Source organism: Stegostoma tigrinum, chromosome 1, assembly GCF_030684315.1.
Source record: "Stegostoma tigrinum isolate sSteTig4 chromosome 1, sSteTig4.hap1, whole genome shotgun sequence".
Classification (NCBI taxonomy): Eukaryota; Metazoa; Chordata; class Chondrichthyes; order Orectolobiformes; family Stegostomatidae; genus Stegostoma; species Stegostoma tigrinum.
In genome coordinates, this window is record NC_081354.1 from 52850358 (window position 1) to 52877025 (window position 26668).

At 42.4% G+C, this 26668-nt stretch overlaps 1 protein-coding gene across 7 annotated transcripts in view; it reads left to right on the top strand.

The window, feature by feature from the left end:
* The window catches only part of trim2a (tripartite motif containing 2a), a 158908-nt gene that overhangs the window by 5965 nt on the left and 126275 nt on the right, over positions 1–26668 (top strand). Inside the window, exon 2 of one of the 7 annotated variants that reach the window (XM_048527642.2) lies at positions 1947–2102. The exons of 5 other annotated variants lie outside the window; for them this stretch is intronic. The gene's annotated coding sequence lies outside the window, so the exon portion shown is untranslated. Of the gene's footprint in view, positions 1–1946; positions 2103–5464; positions 5596–26668 lie in introns of all 7 variants that reach the window. One more of the 7 variants, XM_048527632.2, reaches the window with a different exon arrangement.

A 26668-nucleotide genomic window follows, 5' to 3' on the forward strand; every position in this document is an offset into this window, starting at 1 on the left:
CCCCCTCTCTGATGAAGGGTCTAGGCCCGAAACGTCAGCTTTTGTGCTCCTGAGATGCTGCTTGGCCTGCTGTGTTCATCCAGCCTCACATTTTATTATCTTGGAATTCTCCAGCATCTGCAGTTCCCATTATCTCTGAAACTTGAAACATGATGTCAGGAGTGTCCAGCTGAGACCGAATTAAATTTAAAAACTGTAAGAGAAAGAGCTACTGTAAAAGCAACAAATTTAAACCACATTCTGCAACATTGAAGAGAAGGCAATGGCCCAGTGGTATATTCTCTAGACTACTAATCCAGAGACCCTGTTTTGGGGAGTTGGGTTCAAACCCTGTCACTGCAGATGATGGAATTGGAATTCAGTAAAAACAGTCTGGAATTAAAAAATTAATGATGATCATTGGGGAAAAACTCATCTAGTTTATTAAATGTCCATTAGGGAATGAAACTGCCATCCTTACCTGGTCTGATCTACATGTGTCTCCAGACCCACAGCAATGTGGTTGACTCTTAGCTGCCCTCTGGGCAATTAGGGATAAATAAATGTTGGCCTGGCCAGCGATGGCCACACCCTGAGAATGCACTTCAATTTTGTTTTTGATTCAAAGGAACTCATTTTCTATTGCTGTAGAAATGACAGGTTTTGAGACAGAATTGGCATGTGTACTGATCTCAGAGACAGAACAATGGAATAGCTACAAAATTACATTCAAAAACACAAGTAAAACCTTCAACAGTTATTATTCTTAGCTTATTGCACCTTGGATATCACTGACAAGCAGAAAATCCAGGCAGGAGAGATTTGAGGCTTTGAAGCCATATTTTGGCTACATCTGAATGGTATGTGGCCAACATCAGGACTTGGGGGGAACAGTTGATCAGCATATGACCATACTGACATTAAGCTGTATCCCGTGATTTGCAATAACTGACTGTCAATTTCTTTAGACATATGATTGGTTCAGCAAAAAAAAAGACCCTGATGCAAAGCAGGTATGGTGAGAGAGGAGAAAGCTACTAACATGTGCAGAGGCTTTACAGTTGTCAATCAACAGCTAGGGGCTATTAACAGAGGGACATACAAGCCTTTGCATTATGCTGAGACACATTCCAGGCTGAATGAGTGCAATGTACCACAAGAGAAAAGAGCAAATATTTGCAGAAGGGCCAGCACAATGACCAGATCCATAGGATGCATATTTACATAGTGGTAAACATCATACAAAAGAAAAGAAAGCAAGTTCAGCATGGGAAAGGCAGTGTTCTAACTGCAAGAAGATGAGTTAGTTTGCAAGCAAGTAGAAAACAGCAAAACAAGCCTTTAAAAAAATGGTTGCTGAAGATGTCTCAGCTGATGATTCTGACAAAATCACTCTGCACTGTAAAATAGTTCAAGTTATATAAAACAGAAGCAGAAGTAGGCCATTCAGCCCATCAAATCTGCTCTGCCATTCAATGAGATCAGGATTGATCTTATCATCATCAGTTTCACTTTCCTGCCTTTTCCCTATAAACCACAATTCCATTACCGATTAAAAATCTATCTTAGCCTTGCATATACTTGGAGACCCAGCCTCAACAGCCTCTGTAGCAATGAATTGTACATATTCACAATCCTCTGAGAATAAATTCCTCTTTATCTCCATCTTAAATGTGTGACCCCTTATTCTGAGATTTTGCCCTCTGGTCCTACACTAGCACCCAAAAGGGGAAACATCCTTTATACATCGATCTTGTAAAGTGCCCTAAGAGTCCTGCATATTTCCACAAGACCACCTCTCATTCTTCCAGACTCTAACAAACACAGGCCTAATCTACTCTGTGCAAAGTTACACTGAGATGTTTAGCTTTATATGCTTCTGAAACAAACATTAGCTGACTCCAGTTACTGGAAAACTGCTTTCAGCTGCTTTCCTTAATTATTTGCATTCCATTTTCTTCTTGCAGACCCTTGTCAGACTCTGCTTAAAGCTGGCTGAGGATAATTAGCTGAAGACAGGATTGAACCTGATCCTAATGGATTTCCTGTTTTAATAATTCATGGCCACTCATTGTCTAATGTGTTATGGACCAGACCAGAACCCCTCAAAATAATGTTACAAGGTAGTCTGGACCCTTTTTCTTATTTTTCAAGGCAAATGTGAAGTATCTGTTCCAGATACAATTTTGTTTGTATCAGTTTGTCTGAATGAGAGTGAAGGCTGCAGGGTGGATGGGCCAATTGTGGTGCAGGGTACCACTTAGATATGGCGAGAAAAAAGGAACCTAATGGTGGTAGAGGTAAGTATAAAGATGGGATTGATACCATCTTCTGCAGCAAAGAGTGAGGGGCCACTGGTGAAACTGCTCGACGTTAAGCAAAACACAATTTATTTAAACACGGTAGTTAAAATGCAATTAAAGTTGTAAATGGCCACACCCATTAAGGCTGATTTTTAGAAAAGGTCTCCCAAGATGTTTTGTCTAGTGTTTCTAGTAGACTGCTGGGCATGTCTGCCTTACAACCTCTCAATAAAAAACAGAGCAAAATAATTACTTAAGTTCATGGCACCATTGCAAATATCATATTTGTTGATTAATCATATTCCAGAGTTTAAAAAAAAACTGATGCACGTTGAACCATTCCTTAGGGAAAGGTTCAGAAACTTTGGGAGAGAAAGAAGGAGAGAAATTGTCATCTTTGAAAGTGTAAAGAAGCTATAGTGCAAATATAACATTCAAGAGCACGCAATGATAAAACTAGATAGTTTAATGATGGGAAGTTTGAAATAGTAATTAGGCGACAAATTGGACTCAGAAAATTGAAGTATGGTTTGCATGATGTTGACTTTCAAATACATGTGCAAAGGATAATCTTCAGAATAATAAACACACTAGCTTAACCACAACAAAAAGATGAAACTCAGCTTCAAAATGTCTTACAAATAACTGACTTCGAGCAGAGCAGAAAACGGAATTAAGGAATAGTTTGCATAGAAATTGTAGCCACTATCATTGAGGAAGGCTTTGAGGTTGTCGAAAACTGAAAAAAGAAGTGTCAGGACAAACAAAGCTAAGGAGGGAAATTGCAAGAATTGGGGGATTTGGTGGGTGAAACAATGACCGTTGATGATACAACACAGAGTGGGGAACAAAGACTTGTCTTTTCTCTCAGGAACACAGATTATAAAAGTAGAGGAGCTTGCAAAGCATACTTTGGACTGAGCTGGAGATGGATTTTAATGAGGAAGTGAAGGTTTTAATGACTGAAACATAGGGAGCTCTGGAAAAAGCATTGAAGAAGGTGATTGAAGCATGAGTCAATAAAGACAAGAACATGTGTCACAATATTCTGGTTAAAAATTAGAATTAGGACAAGTGAGCTAAAAATATTAGCGAAGCTGAGACAGGAGGTGGAAGAAAACAACTTTGAAAACACACCGATATTTGGGGAGGAAGTTAAGGTTGAAGATCAGGTTTGAGACCTCCTAACACAGATAGGTGACAAGTGGGACAAAAGAGGCACCCAGAAATTGGGAGGGCACTTTAACTGCAAGGGAAATTTTTTGGGGAGGAGACCCAAGTGATTGTCAAACCCGCTTGACATCAACAGTTAGGCCTGTATTGCTTCAACTCCGAACACTCAATTCATCCTGCTGGCCATCTGCAAGGCCTAAGTAGATGAAAGAACTGGTTGCCTAACTTCAAGAATGTCAAAATTATGGAGTCTTGGAGTTTTACCATTGGAATCAGTGTAAATGTCAAGGATCCGAGTTCTTTTTTGTGTAACGATGAGTAACCTTGAGATAGCTGTTTCCAAACATAGAAACAATGCTACTCATCCTGGCCTGGTGAAGGATTTACTTTTTTAACTTAGCTTGAAGAACTTCTCCCTGGTCTGGTGTTGCTGAGAAGGACACCAATGGTGGGCACTCCACTTACAAAGCTATTAAAATGCTGTTGGGATCTGATGATGCTGACAGACCCTGATTTCCTTGTACAAATAGGGCTTTTACCAGAAACATCTCAAACACCTAATTGAAGGCCCGGTTTAGAGAGCGGCAGATGGAAATCGAGATAACAGGGTTTTCTGTCTTTGCACCAATATTCCAATTGTGCCACGTCTCCATGACAAAGTGAGATTGGTTGTAATTTTCCATGCTGGAGAAAGCTTTGCATTAGTTCATGTCAGACAAATTTTAAAAAAGATGTTGGATAGAGTGGAGACAGAGAACTGAAACTTAGGGTGGAATCTAACCATTTTTTTGGCTAAGTCATGTTGAATTTGTTGGAGTGATTCTCACAATAAGACTGAACAAGCTTTCTTACCATATCTTACCAGTTTAATTGGCACTTGAGCCAATCCTTTGAAAATCACACTGTATTTCCACCCCAGCTTCCCACATACTGTCTCTGGAGTAACTCACCATTCGCCGGAGGCTTCTGGAATTGGGTGGCATCCCTGACATCTGGGCCATATTTAAAAGGATGCTGGGTATCGAGGCAAGCATTGCCAGTTTGTAGCTACAATATGGTTAGGGTTAGGGTTAGAGTTAGTTTGTAGCTGCCCTGTGCAGATCCTGATATTTGCCCTCCCCTTGGTAGACAAGGGGAGATCAGTGCCCTGTTTTGCAGACTTAGTCCAGGAGGTCCTGCCCTGTAGAGTGGCACATAGCGGGACATCCTGCTCCCCACAGGAGCAGCAGAGGATGCCATGGCACCAGACCAACTTCCTCTGAGGTTGCTCCCTTGTTGAAGCAGCAGTGTCCTTTTCCACTCTGCCAGCATAGGTGACACCATCTTCTCTCCAATACCTCACACTGACTCCATCTCTGCTTTTGGAATCATCTCCCACCAAGGCTCATGCTCTACCACTTTCACTAATGCCTGCAACATCTTGCCCACTCAGTGTCACCCACTCCAATTCCTGACACCATTGACCCCACATGCTCTCTGCATTGCCTACTTACTTTCTTGGAACTCCTCCCTATCTGCCCACTTTCATCTTCTGTAACACCTGTCTGTCTCATTCGAAGAACAAAACAGCCCACAATGAGACAGAGAGTCAAAATGGGTTATGTATTGTCCATTGTTCAGCTCCTCACCCCTCATGGGGAGAGGATCCTGACTCTGACTGGTCTGAGCCAGCCCTGGGCTAGTATTGGAGGCTGCCATTGACTGACTGTGCTGGGGTCCCTGGAGTGACCGTTATCCACATTGACCAGGCTGAAGACTGCTGGTTACTGTGGCGAACTTCCTGGCTTTGTGTGTGCAGTAGTAGTATGAACCAGGTATCCCTGGCTTAGGGAGAAATGTGCACAAAAACAAGAGAAGATAATGCAAGATAATGGTTGTTGCAAGCATCCGGGTCAGCTCAGAGTAAGTTGGCACTATGACAGTGAGTGAAGAACTCAGAGATGCAGCCTAGTGTATTCAGTGATGATGCTGTGGTTTTAAGAGTTGTGTTTTGTCCTGGTTTCTTTTAGACAGAGATTGGGGATAGGTATCGAGCAGTCTGAGAAGGTAAACAACTTGAGAAGCCTTGGGTGTTTTTTAAAAGCTGGAACAATAGAAGCAACCTGAGTGGGCGTGGACAAGCTTCCACGCAAAGAACCAGGTATGTTTAGCTTTTTTTGTTTTCAGTGCCAGTTGCTCCTGGGGTCTTAGAGAAGTAGAAGCAAGTTATCCCTCTCATTACAGCCAAAAGCTGGGTTGCTGGATTTCATGTGAGACAAAATCAGTTTTCTGACTTTATCTTTGGCCATGAGTGTTTGTGATGTTACTATATTGGAATAGATAATTAGTAATGGTTACTGTATCTATTATTCTGTTAAATTTTCCAATAGAATTAAGTTACTCCAAGTTCTTCTTTTATATTTTAACTGTAATGTTTGAATGAATTGTGTTGCTTGATGTCAAATAGTTTGACCAATCACATTGCATCTGGAACATAGCACTTGACACAGCATTTACCCTTAAAATAAGAAAAAGTTAGGGTTTAGACTACTTTCTTAAAGTATTTTGAGGAAGTCTGATCTGGTCCATAACAATCCCATGAGATTGTGCAATTCTGAGCACAGTGTGCTGCAACATTACAATGAGAGATGCTGGTGCAGCATTGAAGTGTAGAAACGTCCTCTAAATGAATTGGACGTGTACCATGATGGTTCGTAGATGCTGGCACGTGATAGATGTCAATGTTTGAGTGTGGGCTGGTGCCCATGGGACGTGCCTGAGTTGTAGGTGCCTTTGTCCAACACGGAAGACTTTTGAAACAGGCAGAAAGTTGAACCGGCCAAGAACCCACTCTTATTTCCATGGTGAGTTTTCCTGACGGTTAGTTATCATGTTCAGTTTTGTAAGATTGCAACCCATGGGCCCTAAACAATGTGTTTAAAAAATAATAAACAGTGCAAATTGGAACTCACTACTGCCTGGTAAGAAGCTGGCCACACCACTTGAGAAAACCATGGACATTCTGGCAAAATGAACTCTATGCCCAAACAATGATCTCGATGTCAAAATGATCATCTCACCCGATTCTATCCTTCATCTTGCCACAGACCAGGCTACTCTGAACCTGACGTGACCCTGACATTTATGTTCTCTCCATGTAGAAGCTAACCTGAAAAGATATGGAATAACATCCTTACTAGGAAAAAAATCCCAGTATCTGCAAAAAGGAAACCATTTAGGAATGTCAGATACAATTATGGCCAAACATTTCATGTAAATTTACAAATATTACAGGTGAGTTACGGACAAATTTATTTAACTTGAGTATAGTACACATCATTTTGAAAAGATTCGGTAAAATCTCCAACAGGAAACTTCCGATTACATTGCATTTAAGTGAATTACAATTATTTACAAAAACAGCATAAGAGGTTTTATTGTGCAGTACAGTTGTCATAATTTGACATTTTGTTTTTATTTCATGGGAAGGATAAGAAAAATTTTGTTATGATAATGTTCAAAGAGCAGTGAATTTTTGCAGAAAACAGCTGGTTAATTACTATTGGAAATTGTTTTCTGCAGACTCTAAACAATTACACAATGAATAATTTTTTTTAAAAAAAGGAATATTTTATACCCACTGAAGTGGAAAGCATTGGATCATTGTCTACCTTCTTATTTTAAGGGTAAATGTCAAGTGCTATGTTCCAGATGCAATCTGATTGGTCAAACTACTTGACATCAAGCAACACAATTCATTCAAACATTACAGCTAAAGTATCAACGATAAAAATGGAGAAATAAGCACAGACAGCAAGCTTGGCTTTTGAAATTGAATTATGTGGGGCAGTCGATTATAGGAAAATTTCAGTGCCGAGGAGAGTAGTCAGCAGTAACTTTGGCTAAGTTTAACCAAAACTGTGGTTATGGAGAAACATTGCATTTTCATTATTTTATAGCATTGGGCAACAAAAATTATTAATTGACATATATATGTCCAGCTCCAGCAATTAGTTTGTTTGTTCACTCACTGTAAACTAAACAAATTCAGAGTTGTAAAGATGTGTCACTGGACCAGGAACATTGACTCTGGTTTCTGTCCACAGGTGCTGCCGGAACTTGCTGAGTTTTTTTTCAGCAATTTCTGGGTTTTTTTCGCAATTGGGACTATGCCTTGTCTCACTGAATATACATTTCAACTGCGGAATGGTTGAGAAACCACAAATGGCAGTAGCACTTTGGTACTGAAGAGACGTCATGCAGATCTTGAAATGTTAACTCTACTTCTCTCTCCACAAATGCTGCCACACTGGCTGCATTTCTCCAGCATTTTTGGTTTTTAAGATCAATTTTGATTCGAGTTAGAATTCTCTCAGACAGCATTGAGAATCAACTACATAATGTGGGCCTGGAGCTACCTATAGGGCTTCGCTAGGGCTATGGAGACTGATTGTCTGATGCTTTGGAGGGTGGCAGTTCTTCCCACCAAGGGGCAATGACACTCTCCCACACCTTGGCAGCCTGCCCACATATTCTGGGCATGTCAATTTCTCTCTGATTTTCCTTCAAGGAGTAAGGAGGCAGGATGGGGAGCAGTTCACCTGTAAAACACAGCCCGACTTGGTGGGGTTGGGTGAGGTGAGGAGCGGATTGATGCAAGCCTAGTTGCATTTTAAATGCAATTTGCAAATGCTCATTCAAATCTGTTAAATGTTGAGATTTAGTTTAAAAGTTGTGAGCACCCTATTTAGCCTTTCCCCTAATCAGTTATGCGCATCCCAACTGTACAGTTCCCTCCTGTCCCAATACTGATGTTGGTGCCCCACAAAAAGGAATCCCACTTTTCCACACTGCTCCTTTAACCATGTTTACTTCTCTGATTTTCTTATCTCTGTGCCAATAGGGCATGACTCGGGTAATAATCCAGAGATTGTAACCCCTGGGGCGCTGTTCTTTAATTTTGTTCTGAATTCCTGATATTGCCAAATAGGATCTCTTGCCAGCTCTTGCTTATGTTGTTGGTGGCAACATGGACCACACAACTGGATCCTCCCCCTTTCTATCCAGTATCCATTCCAGTCAACATGAAATGTCCCTCACTTTGGCACCAGCTAGACAATGTACCATATGGGACTCTTGATGCTGCTCACAGAGGACATTATCTGTGCAGTAGTTATGGAATTCCTTAGCACTACCATTTTATCATTTTGCTCTCCCCTCCACTCGAAATGGCGTCCTAGACCATGGCTAGGTGCTAGTTCGACCATCCTCCTTGCAAACTCCTTCCTCATCCACCCAGGGAGCAATTATCTCATACCACTTGGACAAAATCAAGAGCTGAGGCTCCTCCAATGCTAAATTCAGAATCCCTCTACCAGCCTCACTTGCAGTCAACCCCTTGCTTTCCCCGACCAGTGGCCAAATTTGAAGTACTCCACAGGTGAACACAATCTTAACCTTCAGAAAGATTCCACCCCACCTTCTCCAGCCTTAGTAAAAGCAAAATACTGAGGATGCTGGGTATCTGAAAACAAAACAGAAAGTGCGACATACACTCAAGGTTTGTCAGCATCTGTAAACAGAGAAACAAAGTTTACTTTTGGAGTCCAGTACGACTGCTCTTTGGAGCTGAAGACAAAGCAAGAGCTGTCTTCTCTGCGCAAAAGAGCTGGTTCCTGTAATTTTTAACTCCTCTGGCCACAATTGCAACATCAAATTCAGGCAAACACCACATTGTCCATGGTTCTTTGGCTTTTATGCATCAGATTCCTACCAGGTTGCTGCTGGAGGTGTAAGTAACATTGCGTGATGGGGTAGGGTTCGTACAGGGGGGAATAAAAGCAAGTGTGACTCCTTACACTAGGGTTACAGTGAAGAAGGGCATGCATGTTTGTAGGGAGTCTTGTCCTACTGAGGGACAATGGTGAATGAGACCAGTGTCTGGTTACACTAGGGATGCGGATCTTAGGATTAAAGGGAGAGTGTCTCCTTAGTGGGTATTGGGGTTTAGAGAGAATTGACTTCTTATGCTGGAGTTGGGAGAAATGTCAATTGATGTCTAAGTAAGGCCTTTAGGACCCTGGAAATTTCTGAAGAAGGGTCTTGACCCAAAACGTCAGCTTTCCTGCTCCTCTGCTGCTTGGCCTGATGTGCTCATCCAGCTCTACACCCTGTTATCTGCCAAAGGAATGAAATGGTTTCCAGATAAATCCTGTGGCCTGCCATTGGCTAAGGCAGTGTTAAATAAAAACCTGAAAATGTTTGATTTGCACAGTGCAACAAGGTTGGAATTTTTAATGATAATGAAAGTAATCTAAAAATAAGAGAATCACAACGCTATAGAGTTGTACAGCACAGAGAGAAACTCTTTGGTCCAACTTGTCCATGCTGACCAGATATTCCAAATTAATCTCATACTACTTGCTGGCATTTGGTCCATACCCCTCTATACCTTGCCTGATGATATACCCATCAAGCTGCCTTTTGTGTTATAATTGTATCAGCCTCCACCATTTCCTATGGCAGCTTATTTCATACACACAATACCCTCTGAGAAAAACTGGTCCCCTTCATTCCCATTTTTATTTTTCCTCTCTCACCCTAAATCCATGCCCTCTAGTTTTGGGCTCCCCCATCCTAGGGTAAAGACCTTGGCTGTCGACTCCGTCTGTACCCCTCATGATTTTATAAACCTCAATAAGGTCACCACTCAACCTCAAAAGATTGTCAAGGATGGATTTTCCTAATTGGGAACTGACAATTACTCAGTCCATTTGTTCCAAGTTCCTCTGTGAACTGGTGTTAAATGTTCATGGTAGGCCCCAGATGCTATTCGCATTCTGTAGAGAATCACAGTGACTTAGTAGCGAGTGAAAGACTCAAGGCAACCAATGTTGTGTCTGTACAATGTGGCTCAACGGAATGCCTGAGGCAGCAGGTTCTTTGGGGCATTGATTCTTAAATATATAGGCACTTCAAGTCAGATCTTCATGGGAGGGGATCCTGTAAGTCCAAGGTGGGCTTGATTGAGCAGGATCTCATCCATCATTACAAGGACCACCAGCAAACCCAAAGCCCCACTCCTTTCAACAAACAAAGGATGTGTTTGGCAATTTTGGAGGACTATCTCAATTCTCTACGAGGTGAAATAACCAATGTTCAAAGACAAAGATATCTCCCCTGGATACCTCTGGGAACCTCAGAGCCACTCACTGCCACTGTCAGACATGTTTTCAGGTAAATGGTAGGTGCCAAGGGAAGTCAAAGTGACCTCCTTCCACAGCAGCAGGAGGTACCTGGATTCCTTGCCAGTGCAATGTTTTTGGCACTGAGATTGTGAGGGGGATGGCTGGCAAAGTAAAGGTGTACAAGGCAGCAGCCAATAAAAGAGTGGGCCAGTGTTAGAGTGCAAGTGCTGAGGCCATTGCTCGAGAGATTTCAACATGAGGAGGCTGAGCAAGGGTACAGGTAAGGGCTCTCTAACTGTACTTTCTTCCTGTCTAGGCTGAAGGCAGTGGGAATGGCAGTTTAGGCAGTGGCGTGCTCTTCTTGCAGGATGTGGGAGATCAGGGAGACTTCGTGTGTCTCGGGTGGCTATATCTGTGAGAAGCTTACTCTGCTGCAATTGCTGACAGACCAAATTAGGGAGCTGGAGCTGAAACTGGATGCCCTCAGGATCATCCAGGGTGCAGAGAGGTATGATGAAGTGATTACTACTATGGTGCAGGCTGCAGGTGGCTGGGTGACCACCAGCAGAGGTAAAGGGGGAAGGTAGATGGTGCAGGATTTCCCTGTGGCCATTCCCCTCAATAACAATTATACCACTTCAGCGGGGTGTTGAGGAGAATGTCCTTTCAGGGGCTAACAGCAGCAGTCAGGTCAGTGTCATTGTGACCAGCTCTGAAGCTCAGAGGGAAAGGATGCAGAGATACAGGGTGAAATGGAGAGGACACTCAGTCGTGAGGGGGACAGACAAGAGAGTCTGTGGCTGCAGAAGAGACATCAGGATGGTATGTTGCTTCCCAGGTGCCAGGGTCAAGGATGTCTCTGAGCAGTTGCAGAACATTCTGAAAGGGGAGGGTGAACAGCCAGAGGGCATTGTACACATTGTCTACCTATGTCATTTGTACCAAAGGGATGGGGTCCTGTGAAATAAGTACAGATAATTAGGTAAGGAATTAAAAGGGAGGATCTGGATGATCTCTGGGTTACTTCCAGTGCCATGTGCCAGTGAGGATAGATAAATGTGACAGATGAATGTGTGGCTGAGGAGCTGGTGTAGGGGGCAGGGTTTTCAGTTTTTGAATCATTGGGATCTCTTCTAGCGTAGAGGTGACCTGTATGAAAGGGACGGGTTGCACTTGAATAGGAGGAGGTCCAATATCCTCGCAGGAAGATTTGATAGTGTTGCCGGGGGGTGGGGTGGTGTTGGGGGCAGGCTTCGAATAAGAGAGGGCCTGTCAGGGGAAAGTACATTAGCCATCGAGAGCAAGTTTACTATTCAGGATAGCCAGAGGCACAGTAAAGGAAGGGAAAGGACTTCCGGTGTAAAGTGCATTTATTTCAAAATATGAAGCCTGACTGGTAAAGCAGATGAGCTCAGAGCATGGCTTGGCTCTGGGGATTGGGATATTATAGCCATAACAGGAACGTGGCTGAGAGAAGAGCAGGACTGGCTGCTCACTGTTCCAGGATACAGAAGCTACAGGCATGACAGGAGTACAAGGAAGTGAGGAGGGTGTGTTTCCTTTTGATAAGGCAGCGCGTAACAGTGCTTACAGAGGATATTCATAAGGGATGATTAAATGAGGCCATACGATCAGAACTTAGAAACAAGAAGGGGATGGTCATTCTGTTGGGACTCTATCATAGATCCCCAAATAGCCAGCAGGTACAAGAGGAGCAGATGTGTGGAGAGATTGCAGGCACCTGGATGAATAATGGAGTAGTAGTGGTTGGAGATTTTAATTTCTCCTGTATTGGCTGGGACAACCAGAGTTTAATAGGCCTGGATGGGGTGGAATTTGTCAAACATGTCCAAGAAAGTTTGCTAAATAAATATGTAGTGGGTCTTACTCAGGAGGGTGCAACACTGTACCTCCTCTTAGGAAATGAGGTCAGGCAAGTGACTGAAGGGTCAGTTGGAGAGCACCTTGGGTTCAGTGACCATAACTCTCTTAATTTTAACATAGTTATAGAAAAAGATAGGATGGCCCTATAGGATAAGGTGCTAAACTGGAGCAGGGTCAATTTTGAGGTCATCAAGAAGGATCTACCAGAGGTAAATTGGGTGAGGCTATTTGAAGGAAAAGTAATGTCTGGCAAGTGGGAGGCTTTTAAGTTTGACCTCAATATATCTGTGTTAGGGTGAAGGGAAAAGCTGGCAGGTTTAGGAATACATGGCTGATGAGGAATATTGAGACTCTGGTCGAAAGAAAGAAAGAGGCGTATATTGGGTTTGAGCTATTGGGCTCAAGTGAATCCTTGGATGACTATGAAAAGTGTAGGGGCACACTTAAGCAGGAGATCAAAAGACCAAAAAGAGATGGACCTGGCAGACAATGTTAAGGATAATCCTAGGAGGGCTATAGCTATATTCAGAGTAAAAGGGTGACTAGGGAGAGAATAGGTCCTCTTAAAGATCAGCATGGCTATGTGTGGAGCCACAGGAGATGGGGGAGATTTTTAAAGAATATTTCTCCTTTAGTGTTTACTGGGGAGAGAATCATGGATGCTAAGGAAACAAGTGGGAATATTTTGGACCGTACACATATTACCAGGGAGGAGGTGTTTGCAGTCTTAGATTGCATTAAGTTCGATAAAGCCCCCGGGCCTGATCAAATCTATCCTCTGACATTGTGGGAAGCTAAGAAAGAAATTGCAGAGGCCCTTGCAGAGATCCTTGTTCCATCTTTAGTCGCTGGTGAAGTTCCGGAAGACTAGAGGGTGGCTGATGTTGTTCCATTGTTTAAGAAAGGTGGCAAAGACAAGCCATGGAACTACAGGCCAGTCAGCCTGACATCAGTGGTAGGCAGGTTATTGGAAAGGATACTGAAGGACAGGACCACCCAACACTTGCACAGTCGAGATCTGATTTCGGGTTAGTCAGCATGGATTTGTGTGCAGGAAAACATGTCTGACAATTATTTCAGTTTTTTGAAGAGGTAAGGAAGAAGATCAATGAGGATAGTGCAGTGGATGTTGTCTGTATGGATTTTAGTAAGGCCTTTGACAAGGTACCACATGGCAGGCTAGTCATGAAGGTTAGGTTGCATGGGATCCAGGAGAGCTAGCTAATTGGATTCAAAATTGGCTCAATGATAGGAAGCAGAGGATGATGGTTGAAAGTTGTTTCTCAGACTGGAGGCCTGTGACTAGTGGTGTGTCACACAGATAGGTGCTGGGACCTTTGTTATTTGTTATTTACAGAAATGATCTGGATGTAAATGTACAAGGCATGATTAGTAAGTTTGCAGATGATACAAAGTTAGGAGGTATAGTTGATAGCGAAGATGGTTAACAAAAATTACAGGGACCTTGATCAGATGGAGTAGTGGGCTGAGGATTGGCAAATGCAATTCAATAAAGATAAGTGTGAGGTGTTGCACTTCAGAAAGTCAAACCAAGGTAGGACTTCTACAGTAAATGGTAGGGCCCTGAGGAGTGTTGTGGAGCAGAGGGACCGAAGAGTACAAGTACATAGTTCATTGAAAGTGGCATCATAGGTTATCAGGGTGGTGAAGAAGGAATTTAGCATGCTGGCCTTCATCGGTCAAGGCATTAGGTATAGGGCTTTATGTTTCAGTTGCATAAGTTGTTGGTGAGGCCACGCTTGGAGTATTGTGTACAGTTTTTGTTCACCCTGTTGTAGGAAAGATAGTTAAACTGGACAACGAAGAAGGTTTGAGGATATTGCCAGGACTATTAGGCCTGAATTATAGGGAGAGGTTGGCCAGGATAGGACTTTATATTCCTTGGAATGAGGGAAATGAGGATAACCTTATTGAGATGTATAAAATCATGAGGGGCATAGATCGGATGAATGCATATAGTCTTTTTCCCAGGGATCGGGAATTGAAAACTAGAGGGCATTGGTTTATGTGAGAGGGGAAAGATTTAAGGACCTAAGGGGTGTGTGTATATGACAGAGAATGGTTGAGTCAATATTTTTTACAAAATGGATAGGTACACTGATGTGGAGGGTTTAGATTAGATTAGATTCCCTACAGTGTGGAAACAGGCCCTTTGGCCCAACAAGTCCACACTGCCCATTGAAGCATCCCACCCAGACCCATTCCCCTATAACCCACACACCCCTGAACACTATGGGCAATTTAGCATGGCCAATCCACCTAGCCTGCATGTCTTTGGGCAGTAGGAGGAAACCGGAGCACCCGGAGAAAACCCGCGCAGAATGTGCAAACTCCACAGAGACAGTTGCCTGAGGCTGGAATTGAACCCGGGTCCCTGGCGCTGTGAGGCTGCAGTGCTAACCACTGAGCCACCGTGCCACCCCTAGGGATAGAGGGATATGGACCAAATGCAGGCAGTTGGAACTAGCTGAGTGGGCATCATGGTCAGGTTGGGCCAGTTTGGGTTGAAGGGCCTGTCTCCATGCTGTATTACTCTATTACTCTAAATGGAGAATTACTTGGGATAAGGTGCAGGATGCCTTTATGAAAGATTAATCATGTCCATTTCACAGTCCTCAAGAGCTTCATGCGAATGAGTTGAATTTGTTGCCAGCTGGGGATGTGATGACAGGATCCATTTGCAGTAGCTTCATGCTTGAGGGTATTTTAGTGACCACGATGGTTCCACATTTCAGTTTAAATATTGCTGACAGCAGTCGAGACTTCTGCAGGGAGGATTGTGTGCAGGGTTTGAAAACCCACTAGGCATCCCTATGGTGAACCTCCCAAACGTCTTCCTCCTTATCTTTTTAATGATTGGGATGCAGGATTTGAATTCAAATCTCAACATCTGACATTTTGAGATACTGAGATTTGAACACCCGTCTCAAAAACATTAGCTTGTGGTTCGGTTTTATGAGGCCAGAGACATTAGCACTACACAACCAACTCCTGGGTCTCCAAGTGTCTCTCAATTTTAAGGTATAATCCCATTGGTTCCCATACCATTGAGCACAACCATAATCTTAAAATAGTATCTAATAAAATAAATTAAAACTCTTCAAAGCAATTTAATAACTATAATTTTTTTTAAAAAACTTCTATTTTTAAAGAAAGTTTTAAAAGCTTCAGAGATTTTTTATCCAAAATTATAAAAAAAACTGTAATTAAAGGCAATTTTGTATAATATAGTATAAAGAACCTAATTAATAGTTGACCTTCTGTAAGGATGACCCGAGACAGACTCCAAAACATTAACTTGGGCAAACATGCAATGTAGCGACTGAGAGACATGGGTCTCTGTATCAAACCCCATCCATGTGCTATCATTAACTCCTGTGGGCCAAGGATGCAGCAATCCAGAGAATTACTCCCAACAGGGCCGGATGAAAAGCTGTCCAGAAAGATTTTGAGATGGGTAAATTGTATGTTGCCCTTTTTTTGGGAACGTACACCGGACTGGAATGATGTCTCTTGCCTATGTTGCTGACAAGTAATCCTGGTTAGTGTTGGAATGTCATTAACCATTATTGTGCTGAATTGGAGATAACAAAGTGTGGAGCTGGATGAACACAGCAGGCCAAGCACCACCTTAGGATTGGCTGCTTGTCATTTGTGGGCACGCAGTTGCCCAGTCAGAGCTCAGGCTCTCCAAAAATGATGCCGAGTTGGCACTATGGCCCCAAACTGGCTGACAGCAGGAAATGATAGGTCTTCATGCCTCCAATTCTGAGTTCGTGGCCCCGACTTGCTTCTAAAATGCAGCCTCAATATTCCTCAGTGGTTAAAGAATTAAGGGAATTTGTTTTATCTTTTTTAATGTTTTCCACAAGTACGTAATTAGAACATAGAACATAGAACATTACAGCACAGTACAGGCCCTTCGGCCCTCAATGTTGTGCCGACCTGTCGTACCGATCTGAAGCCCATCAAACCTACACTATTCCATGTACGTCCATATGCTTATCCAATGACGACTTAAACATACCTAAAGTTGGCGAATCTACTACCATTGCAGGCAAAGCGTTCCATTCCCTTACTACTCTCTGAGTAAAGAAACTACCTCTGACATCTGTCCTATATCTTTCACCCCTCAATTTAAAGCTATGCCCCCTCGTGCTCACCATCACCATCCTAGGAAAAAGGCTCTCTCTATCCACCCTATCTAACCCTCTGATTATTTTATATGTTTCAATTAAGTCACCTCTCAGCCTTCTCTCTAACGAAAACAGCCTCAAGTCCCTCAGCCTTTCCTCGTAAGACCTTCCCTCCATACCAGGCAACATCCTAGTAAATCTCCTCTGCACCCTTTCCAAAGCTTCCACATCCTTCTTATAATGCGGTGACCAGAACTGCGCACAATACTCCAAGTGCGGCCACACCAGAGTTTTGTACAGCTGCAGCATAACCTCTTGGTTCCAGAACTCGATCCCTCTATTAATAAAAGCTAAAACACTGTATGCTTTCTTACCAGCCCTGTCAACCTGGGTGGCAACGTTCAAGGGTCTGTGTACATGGACACCGAGACCTCTCTGCTCATCTACACTACTAAGAATCTTACCATTAGCCCAGTACTTTGCCTTCCGATTACTCCTACCAAAGTGCATCACCTCACACTTGTCTGCATTAAACTCCATTTGCCACCTCTCAGCCCAGCTCTGCAACTTATCTATGTCTCTCTGCAACCTACAGCATCCTTCGTCACTATCCACAACTCCACCGACCTTAGTGTCGTCTGCAAATTTACTAACCCATCCTTCTACGCCCTCATCCAGGTCATTTATGAAAATGACAAACAGCAGTGGACGCAACACCGATCCTTGCGGTACACCACTAGTAACTGGTCTCCAGGATGAACATTTCCCATCAACTACCACCCTGTCTTCTTTCAGCAAGCCAATTTCCAATCCAAACTGCTATATCTCCCACAATTCCATTCCTCCGCATTTTGTACAATAGCTTATTGTGGGGAAACTTATCGAACGCCTTGCTGAAATCCATATACGCCACATCAACCGGTTTACTCTCATCTACCTGTTTGGTCACCTTTTCAAACAACTCAATAAGGTTTGTGAGGCAGGACCAACCCTTCACAAAACCGTGCTGACTATCCCTAATCAATTTATTCTTTTCTAGATGATTATAAATCCTGTCCCTTATAACCTTTTCCAACACTTTACCAACAACTGAGGTAAGGCTCACTGGTCTATAATTACCAGGGTAGTCTCTACTCCCCTTCTTGAACAGGGGAACCACATTTGCTATCCTCCAGTCGTCTGGCACTATTCCTGTAGACAATGACGAGTTAAAGATCAATGCCAAAGGCTCGGCAATCTCCTCCCTGGCTTCCCAGAGGATCCTAGGATAAATCCCATCGGCCCAGGGGACTTATCTATCTTCACCCTCTGTAGGAATTCTAATACTTCTTGCTTGTGAACCTCAATCCCACCTAGTCTAGTAGCCTGAATCTCAGTATTCTTCTCGACAACATTGTCGTTTTCTAGAGTGAATACTGTTGAAAAATATTCATTTAGTGCTTCCCCTATCTCCTCTGACTCCACACGCAACTTACCACTACTATCCTTGATTGGGCCTAATCTTACTTTCGTCATTCTTTTATTCCTTAAATACCTATAGAAAGCCTTAGGGTTTACCCTGTTCTTATCCGCCAACAACTTCTCATGTCTCCTCCTGGCTCTTCTGAGCTCTTTCTTTAGGTCTTTCCTGGCTACCTCGTAGCCCTCAAACACCCTAACTGAGCCTTCACATCTCATCCTAACACAAGCCGCCTTCTTCCTCTTGACCAGAGATTCCACCTCCTTCGTAAACCACGGCTCCCGCGCTCTACAGCTTCCTCCCTGCCTGACAGGTACATACTTATCTAGGACACACAGGAGCTTTTCCTTGAATAAGCTCCACATTTCTAATGTGCCCATCTCCTGCAGTTTCCTTCCCCATCCTATGCTCCCTAAATCTTGCCTAATCTCATCGTAATTGCCTTTCCCCCAGCTATAACTCTTGCCCAGTGGTATACACCTGTCCCTTTCCATCACTAAAGGAAACATAACAGAATTGTGATCGCTATCACCAAAGTGCTCACCTACTTCCAAATCTAACACCTGGCCAGGCTTATTACAGTACCAAATCTAATTATTTGATAAAAGTGGCTCAGGTGTTGATGTAGGGTTTGAGAGTTTTGTAAAATGAAAAATTCCAAATTGGGATTAGCAATGCACTGAACAGCGCAACAGTTGACAATCACAATGCATTTCAGGCTAACTATCATTCTCTGGGTTCAATTAGACTGACATGCACATTTCTCAGTATCTCAGATTACTGAAGTAATGCTACTAATGGCTGTTGGGCTCCCTTAGGATTTCAGTGCTTTTTCTATGGACATTCTGGAATCATGCATTTCATTCTAGACACCTTTATATAGATGATAGGAACAAAAGAAATAACCTTCTCTGAAATTCACTAATGGTATTTACAAACAAGCATTTGCAATCCATTTTCAAACTGCACACATTGAACAGAGGAACTCAGAGAAACGAGTGAGCCATTTAATGACTTGAGCCTGTTCTGTTATCCTATTTAATTACCTTCAGTCTGTACTTCTTGATAATCATACCTAATGAAAATCCAAACATTTTAGTCTGGAAAATTTTGCGTAACCAGTGTGCCGAATCCTTTTGGTGGACAGCTTCCAGATTTTCATGATCTGCCTGTGTCAAAATGTACCTTCTGTCACTAAATAGAGTACTTTTATAAAAAGTTCTGCTTTGTTTTAGGCTGAGATAAAGCACATAAAGCTGCAAAATATTTTACAAGCTGTATTACAGGGGCTGGGTGCTGGTGAGTTCAGTTCATAATATATGAAGGAATAAGGGCTCTTTAAAAGATGTTGTGCACAAATTTTTACAATTCTAACTTAAGGAAGAGTTAAAAAGCAGATACATTTGATCACCTCCACTTACCAACGGCATTTTGGCTGTTCTGACAATATTGTGGGTGTGGGCAGACTACAGATGGTCAAGGAGGCAGTTGACTACAAACCTTCTCAAGAGGAATTGGGGATGAGCAACAAAGACTCGCCTAGCCAGTAATGCCAACATTTCACAAAAAATATAAAAACATTTAGGAATATATGGCTTAAACAAGGATGACCATCATGATTTGTTAATGGCAGTTCATACTTAATGGAGTTTTTCTCTTCTGAAGAACTGACCAGATGAATAATGTTAAAATGTGAGTAATCTAATTTATATGGATTTCATAAAAACATTCAATAAGTCATTCCACAAAAGTCTTGCTAGAAATGCAAGTGAATGGTTTAAGAGGAGATGTAGTAGCGTGGATGGAAGGTTGACTGAATGAAAGAAAATAAGGACTTTGAGTAATTTTGTTTCAGATTGTAAGCTTGGTAAGATTTGAGTTTGGCAAGCAGGGAGTTCAGTGAAGGGGAGAGGAGACACTTCTCTCTTCTACTTTTTTTCATGCTTCCAAGTGTTTGGTTCTTACTTCACGGTAGCAAAAAGAACTGGTTGGTAAGTAAATGGTTAGTTATTCTACTTTCTAATAAGCAGTTTGTAAAGTTAAGGTATGATAGGGCAGCTTGGCTGAGTGAAATGCATAGCCAGTATCATGTCAGAAGTTATGAACACAACATCTGTCCTGGACAAACATATACCCAGGAAATGCCACTGGTTGGACAGGCTTGAAAAATGGGTTTTGGAACTCGAGGGGTGAAAGAAGACAGTGAGCATTGATAAACATAAAGAATCAAAATCCACCAGGTAGTCTAAGAGAATCAGGTAAGTTGTCCAGTTCACCGATGATTTTGCTCATTAATCGGTTTTCTGATTTGGATGTTGGTGAAGGTGATAGCACCTCAAAAAATGCAGCCTGAGCAGGTCCTTGGCATCATGGATGGCTTGGCAGCACAAGAGGGGAGGAAGAAGAGTGGAATAGCTGTAGTTAGGGAGACAGGCAGGTATTTCTGTAGAAATAGGCATAATTCCAGGATGTTGTGTTGGCTCCCTGGTGCCTGGGTCAATGATGTCATTGAGTGGCTGCAGGCCATTCTTTTGGGGGAGAGTGAACTGTCAAAAATTTGATCCAAATTAGTGTCAACAACACAGATAGCCAATACTGAAAGCAGAGTGTGAGGAGCTAGGAAGTTTAAAAATCAGAATTTCCGAAACAGTTATGTTATGGTTATTCCCAGTCCCATGTACTGGCGAGCACAAGATGATGAGATTAAACAATTGAACAGAAAGCTGAAGAAGTGATGTACAAGGGAGTACATCAGATTTCTGATACATTGACACTATTGCGACTGCACAACTTGGACTTAGCAGGACTGGGGCCAATATCTTCGGAGGGAGATTTGCTTCAGCTGTAGGGGAAGGTTTAAACTAGATTGATGGTGGGATAGGAACCTCAGGGTGGACACAGCCAAAACTGGTAACAAGTGAAATTTGTAGTGAGCAAAATTAGAAGACAGGCAACGCAAAAGTAATCAGCAGGAAGCAGTTTGACCTAATGCCATGAAATTTCATGGAGTCAACGTTCAAAGAATCCCTAAAGTGCAAAGAATCCCTAAAGTGCAGAAGCAGGCCATTCAGCTCATCAAGTCGACTTCCAAAGAGCATCCCACTCAGACTCTTCCCCCCCCCCCCATTCAATCTCCATAATCCTGCCTTTCCTATGGCTGGTGTGCACTGAGCAATTTATCACTGCTATTCTACCTAATCTACACAGCTCTGGACTGTGGGAGGAAACCAGAGCACCTAGAGGAAACCCACACAGATCCAGGGTGTACGCAGACAGTCACCCAAGGCTGGAATCAAACCCACGTCCCTGGCATAGCAGCTTAGTGGTTAGCACTGCTGTGTCGCTGCACCAGGGTCCCAGGTTCAATCCAGCCTCCGGAATTGTCTATGTGGAGTTTTCGCACATTCTCCCTGTGCTGACATGGGTTTCCATCAGGTGCTCCGGTTTCGTCCCACAGTCCAAAGATGTGCAGGTTAGGTGGATTGGCCATGTTATATTGACCATAGTATCCAGGGATGTGTGGGTTAGGTGCTTTAGCCATGGGAAATGCTGGGCTCCAGGGAGAGGGTGGATCTGGGTGGGGTGGCCTTTGGAAGGTCGGTATGGACTTGTTGGTCTGAATGGCCTGTTCCCACACTGTACGGATCTTCTCTATGAAGGCACCAAAGTAGCAGTGCTGACCACTAAGCCACCGTGGCAATCAGTGCAATCCTGTCTCAATTGTAAATACACAATATACCAGTGCAGGTGTGCAGAATGTACAGACAAACGGCGTAAGCAACTCATTGCTGATAAACATGAATTTTGGGAGGAAAGTCATAAATTACAAATGTACAGGAAAGCCACAGATCTCTGTATTAAAAGATGACCCTAGGAGATTGCATACAAACAACACAAGTCTATGGTGACTGCAATGAAATAAATGACCAGCAGAAAGATGAGTTCGAAAAACAGGGGATAGAGTACAAGAATAAAGAAGTCATTACGAATTTTTTTGTAAAATATTGGTAAGTTGACAGTGGAATGCACACTGATATTCCGTCCAATTTTTCTTTGTCATCTGTAGCCAGTATTTCAGCCTGTACTGTTTCCTGCAGTGACACATGAATGTACCTTTAAAGAGGATGTCAGATGTGGCTATCCATTGCCACTACGACTCTATCCTGTGGCAGCAGAATAAGTGATCAGGAGCAATCAATTCAAAAATGTTACTCTGGCAGTGAGCAGTGAGAATCTCTTGATAAGGAGAGTTGTTGTATCATGGTGCTTTGCTATAGGAAACATTTGAAGCAGGAACCTTTGTGTGTTGTAGCCTAAAAAGGAAATTGGATAAATATTTACCTCTGAGGAAAGTACTAGACTTGGTGTGAGCGTGAGATAGTTGGATTGGTTTCAGAATGCTTTTGGGAAAAGGGAGTACAGAAGCTTTGGGTCAAATGTGCTAGCTTTGACGGTTAATGCGGGCCCCTTCATTCTTTTCTTTGAAGTATTTTTACAGGTAGCTCTGGCTCTTGTATTGCAGCTTCTGAAATCTAACTGGGAAACAATGGTTCCCTGAGGCCAGGAGAGTTGTGAAAGCAGCCTTTTCCCTGTTAAGAGATAATGGGAACTGCAGATGCTGGAGAATCCAAGATAACAAAGTGTGGAGCTGGATGAACACAGCAGGCCAAGCAGCATCCCATCTGAAGAAGGGTCTAGGCCCGAAACGTCAGCTTTTGTGCTCCTGAGATGCTGCTTGGCCTGCTGTGTTCATCCAGCTCCACACTTTATTATCTTTTCCCTGTTAAGTTGCTTTAACTTACACTGGCTGTAAAATGCAAGACAAACAAGAGGGAAGAATTACTTATAAATGACCCCGTAAAAAAGAACCGTCTCAGTGTCTGGGTATGTAAATGTCAGGATCTAGCGGGTTGAATTTTATGGGATTTGATGCACTCTATGAAGGAGTGTTGATGCTCCACACTAGCTTTATTGTTGGTTCCCTCAGGACTGCCAGTGTCTCAGATGTATTTATTTAAAATTTTGATCAGGAGAATACAGCAGAATAAATATCAAATGAGTAAATCTGCACAGCACTGTTTCTCCACCGACATCTATAATTGAACGGGTTAGGCAGATGTAGCAAGAGTTCACAGGCTGCTGTTAGTTCAATTCAAGTGGAATATATGAAAATCAATTTGTTTCTTCCTAATGCTTGGTTCACACGAGGGATACACTCTCAGCTACATTTTATTGCAAACTTCATTCCCACTATTTACAAGATAATGTGTTTAACATTTCATGTGAGTTTTTTTTTAAAAGAAACAAAGCTGCGACAACATAAAATAACCACAGTATTTGCCGGTCAGAGTGTGAATGCTGCCCTATCACTGACTCATCAGCATCTCTCCTGTGAAGCTATTCAGCTGCTGCCCCTGTGCTCACACATTGCCCTGTTGCTGAACCAGACACTGTCAATGTGAAAATTCTCCCCCTTGTATTCAAATCCCATCTTGGCCTCATCCCTCCCTGTGTCTCTATAATCAACGCCGGTCTCTATGAAATCTCTGTGCTCCTCCGATTCCAGCCTTTCACACATCCATGATTTCTCCATTTTGTTTTGCTTCAGTAATGCCTTTAACTAACTAGGCCCACAGCTCTGGAATTCCTTCCTTAAATCTTTGTGAAACTATCACTCTTCCTCGAAGATGCTCCTTAAAATTTACCTTCTTTGTCAATCTGATGTCCCTTCTGAGACCTCTTTATGTGGGTTGGGTGTTGAGTATTGTTGCATGCCATAATACTCAAAGTTTTGCTATTTTAAGTGAGCTATATAATTGCAGTTGCTTTAGCTGTTCTGATAAATTAACAGTATTGTTAGTTTGACATGCTTGAATGGCTGTGACTGTAACTAATTCAGTTTCTGGGTCTCAGAAATATCAGACTGTATCTCCCTTCCATCTACTAACTACAGGCTTTTAAATCTGAATTTTGATCTCTTGCACCCAGTACCTCCCTGTTTCTTTGGTCATCTGCCCACTCAGTATTGTGTTCTATAGCCTTTGGCCTCCCTGTATATTTGTCAGTGTCCATGTAGCTCAGCATGGGACATACTTAAATCTCGAGTCTGATGTTTCTGAGGTTCAAACTGCACTCATGAATGGCAACATGCAATCTTAGCTAAAACTGAGCTAATGCTAAACATAATACGGCAGCAACTTTGCAACTCGACCCAAAACATTAACTCTGATTTCCCTTCACAGATGCTGCCAGACCTGCTGAGCTTTTCCAGCAATTTGTTTTTGTTTCTGATCTACAGCATCCGCAGCTCTTTTGCTTTTTACTCCGCATAATATTCTTTATCATGTTGTGCTGCTAAAGCATACTTACAGAGCCTACCAGTAACTTGCCATGAGGTTGCAAGAAAGAATAAGATCATGTGACATTGCCTCACTTCCTGTGATGATTCATGCTGCCATTGGGACTAGACCTTTTTATTGCACTATACTGTGGTTGGAGCCGTCATTTGAGTGAAATGTTCAACTGAGGTTCAGAGGGAATCTCCAGTGCCTTTGATATGAAATTCTGGGTGAGAAAGCCCAAGCTTGACCTCCCCATCCCACCACCAATGCTCCAGAGGTAAGAAAAACAGTAAAGAGAAACTAATACTTGGAAACAAACATTACCTGTACTGAGATAAACAAGACAATCCAGACCAGTATATGTTCACAAGTTTTGCCAGTTTTTCCACCTGGGAATCCTTGCCTGGCCAATTAGAATTGGAAATTGAAGCAATTAGAATTAGCTTTATTGTCACATGTACTCAAATGAGTACAGTGAAAAGTTTTTGAGTCATAACTTGTGGTGCCATTTAGGTACTGAGGTACAGATTCTTAAGTACAAGTTCTCAAGGCAAGAAAATAGTTAGAAAAATAAACACATAAAATTTTCTCTCACCTCAACATTGGATGCAAAAGTGTTGGTCCACCAGGTGAACTAATGCAGGTGGCAGGGAACTTCCATGAGGTTGGGTAGGTGGCACTTGATCTGCACATGTTTGTGTCCTATTTGAGGGATTAGACAAAGGGCAGGAAGGTGACTGCTGAGATTTATCCTTGACTCACCCTTGCTTTCACCACCAATGCTCCCCTCTCTCTACATCCCCAAACACCATAAATCCCTCCTGTCCAGCCTTTGGAAGTTCTTACCTGGGACCTTTGTCCTCAAAATGTTGGATGTCCTCCTTGGAGTAACTGCAGCTTCTCGAGAGACACCAGTCTCTGAATGGCATCTTCTGCTGGGATTTGGGATATCCATTCCCAGGAACAAAGGCAGGCCGCTGCTGCTTGAGGGATGATTTGGTGGGTGTTTTTTTAGCAGGCCAGGTTGGGTGGCTCAACATCTTTTCAGCTGTGAGTGAGACACCAGTGAAAATGTAAGATCTTGGCTTTTGCATCCTGATGGCAGAGAAATCCTAGGGTACCAACAGATGAACTGAATATTCTCCTAAATGTGTCCCAATTAGCATCTATCTTCCAGCCATCATAAATAGAGTGAGTCATAGAGTTAAATTGAACAGATACACACTCTTCAATCCAACTCATCTGTTAAAATGAGATATCTTGAATAAACCTAGTCCCATTTGGCTCATATCCTTCTAAACCCTTCTTATTCATATACACATCTAGATGCCTCTTAAATGTTTTAATTGTGCCAACTTTCGTTACTTCCTCTAGCAACTAATTCCATTCTTGCACCACCTTCTACATGAAAATGTTGCCCCTTAGGTCCCTTTTTCAGCTTTCTCCTCTCACCTTAAGCCTATGCCGTCTAGTTCTGGACCCTCCTGCACTGGGAAAAAGATCTTGGCTATTCACCTTACCCATGCCCCTCATAATTTTTATAAACCTCTATGAGATTACCCCTCATTTGTTTTTACAAAAAGCAAAAAATGTAGAACTGCCAGTGTCTGTGGAGAAGTAAACGGAGTCAATGTTCCAGGTCAGTGACCTAGTTTATTTCAGATTTCCAGCATCCAGAGCATTTTCCTTCTGTGTTACCATAAAAAGCAAAGTTGTTGGTCATTAATTTCACTGAAGCTTTTGCAAAGTAGCTGCTGCATTTGCCCAGAGAAAAGAAGATTTTAAATTAAATCATTGTACAAAGATATGTTTCTGAAAAAAAGATAAAGTACTATTTATCTACAAGTCTCTTTCATGTATTTCTTTTGGTTAATTTTGAATCATCACAGGACTAGTATTGTCAACTCTGATTGAACGAGCTTCTAGAGATTTAATCGCATGAGCTTCTTCCACCAATCACAGTCAAACAGTTTCTTTTTTTATTTGATCTGTATTATATCTGTAGTTCCATGCACAAAAACAGTGAAAAACTCACCTTCTTTCATGTCCTGATGATTTTTTTATTCTGTGTTGCTTGTAGCAGCATCCAGATTATTAACATTGAATTACTGGAGACTTCAGAACTGTCATAAAGTGGAGGAGGTTCACAGTCCTCCAACAGCATGAATAATTGGTGTTGAATATTAGTACCTGAAGCAGCTCCTGG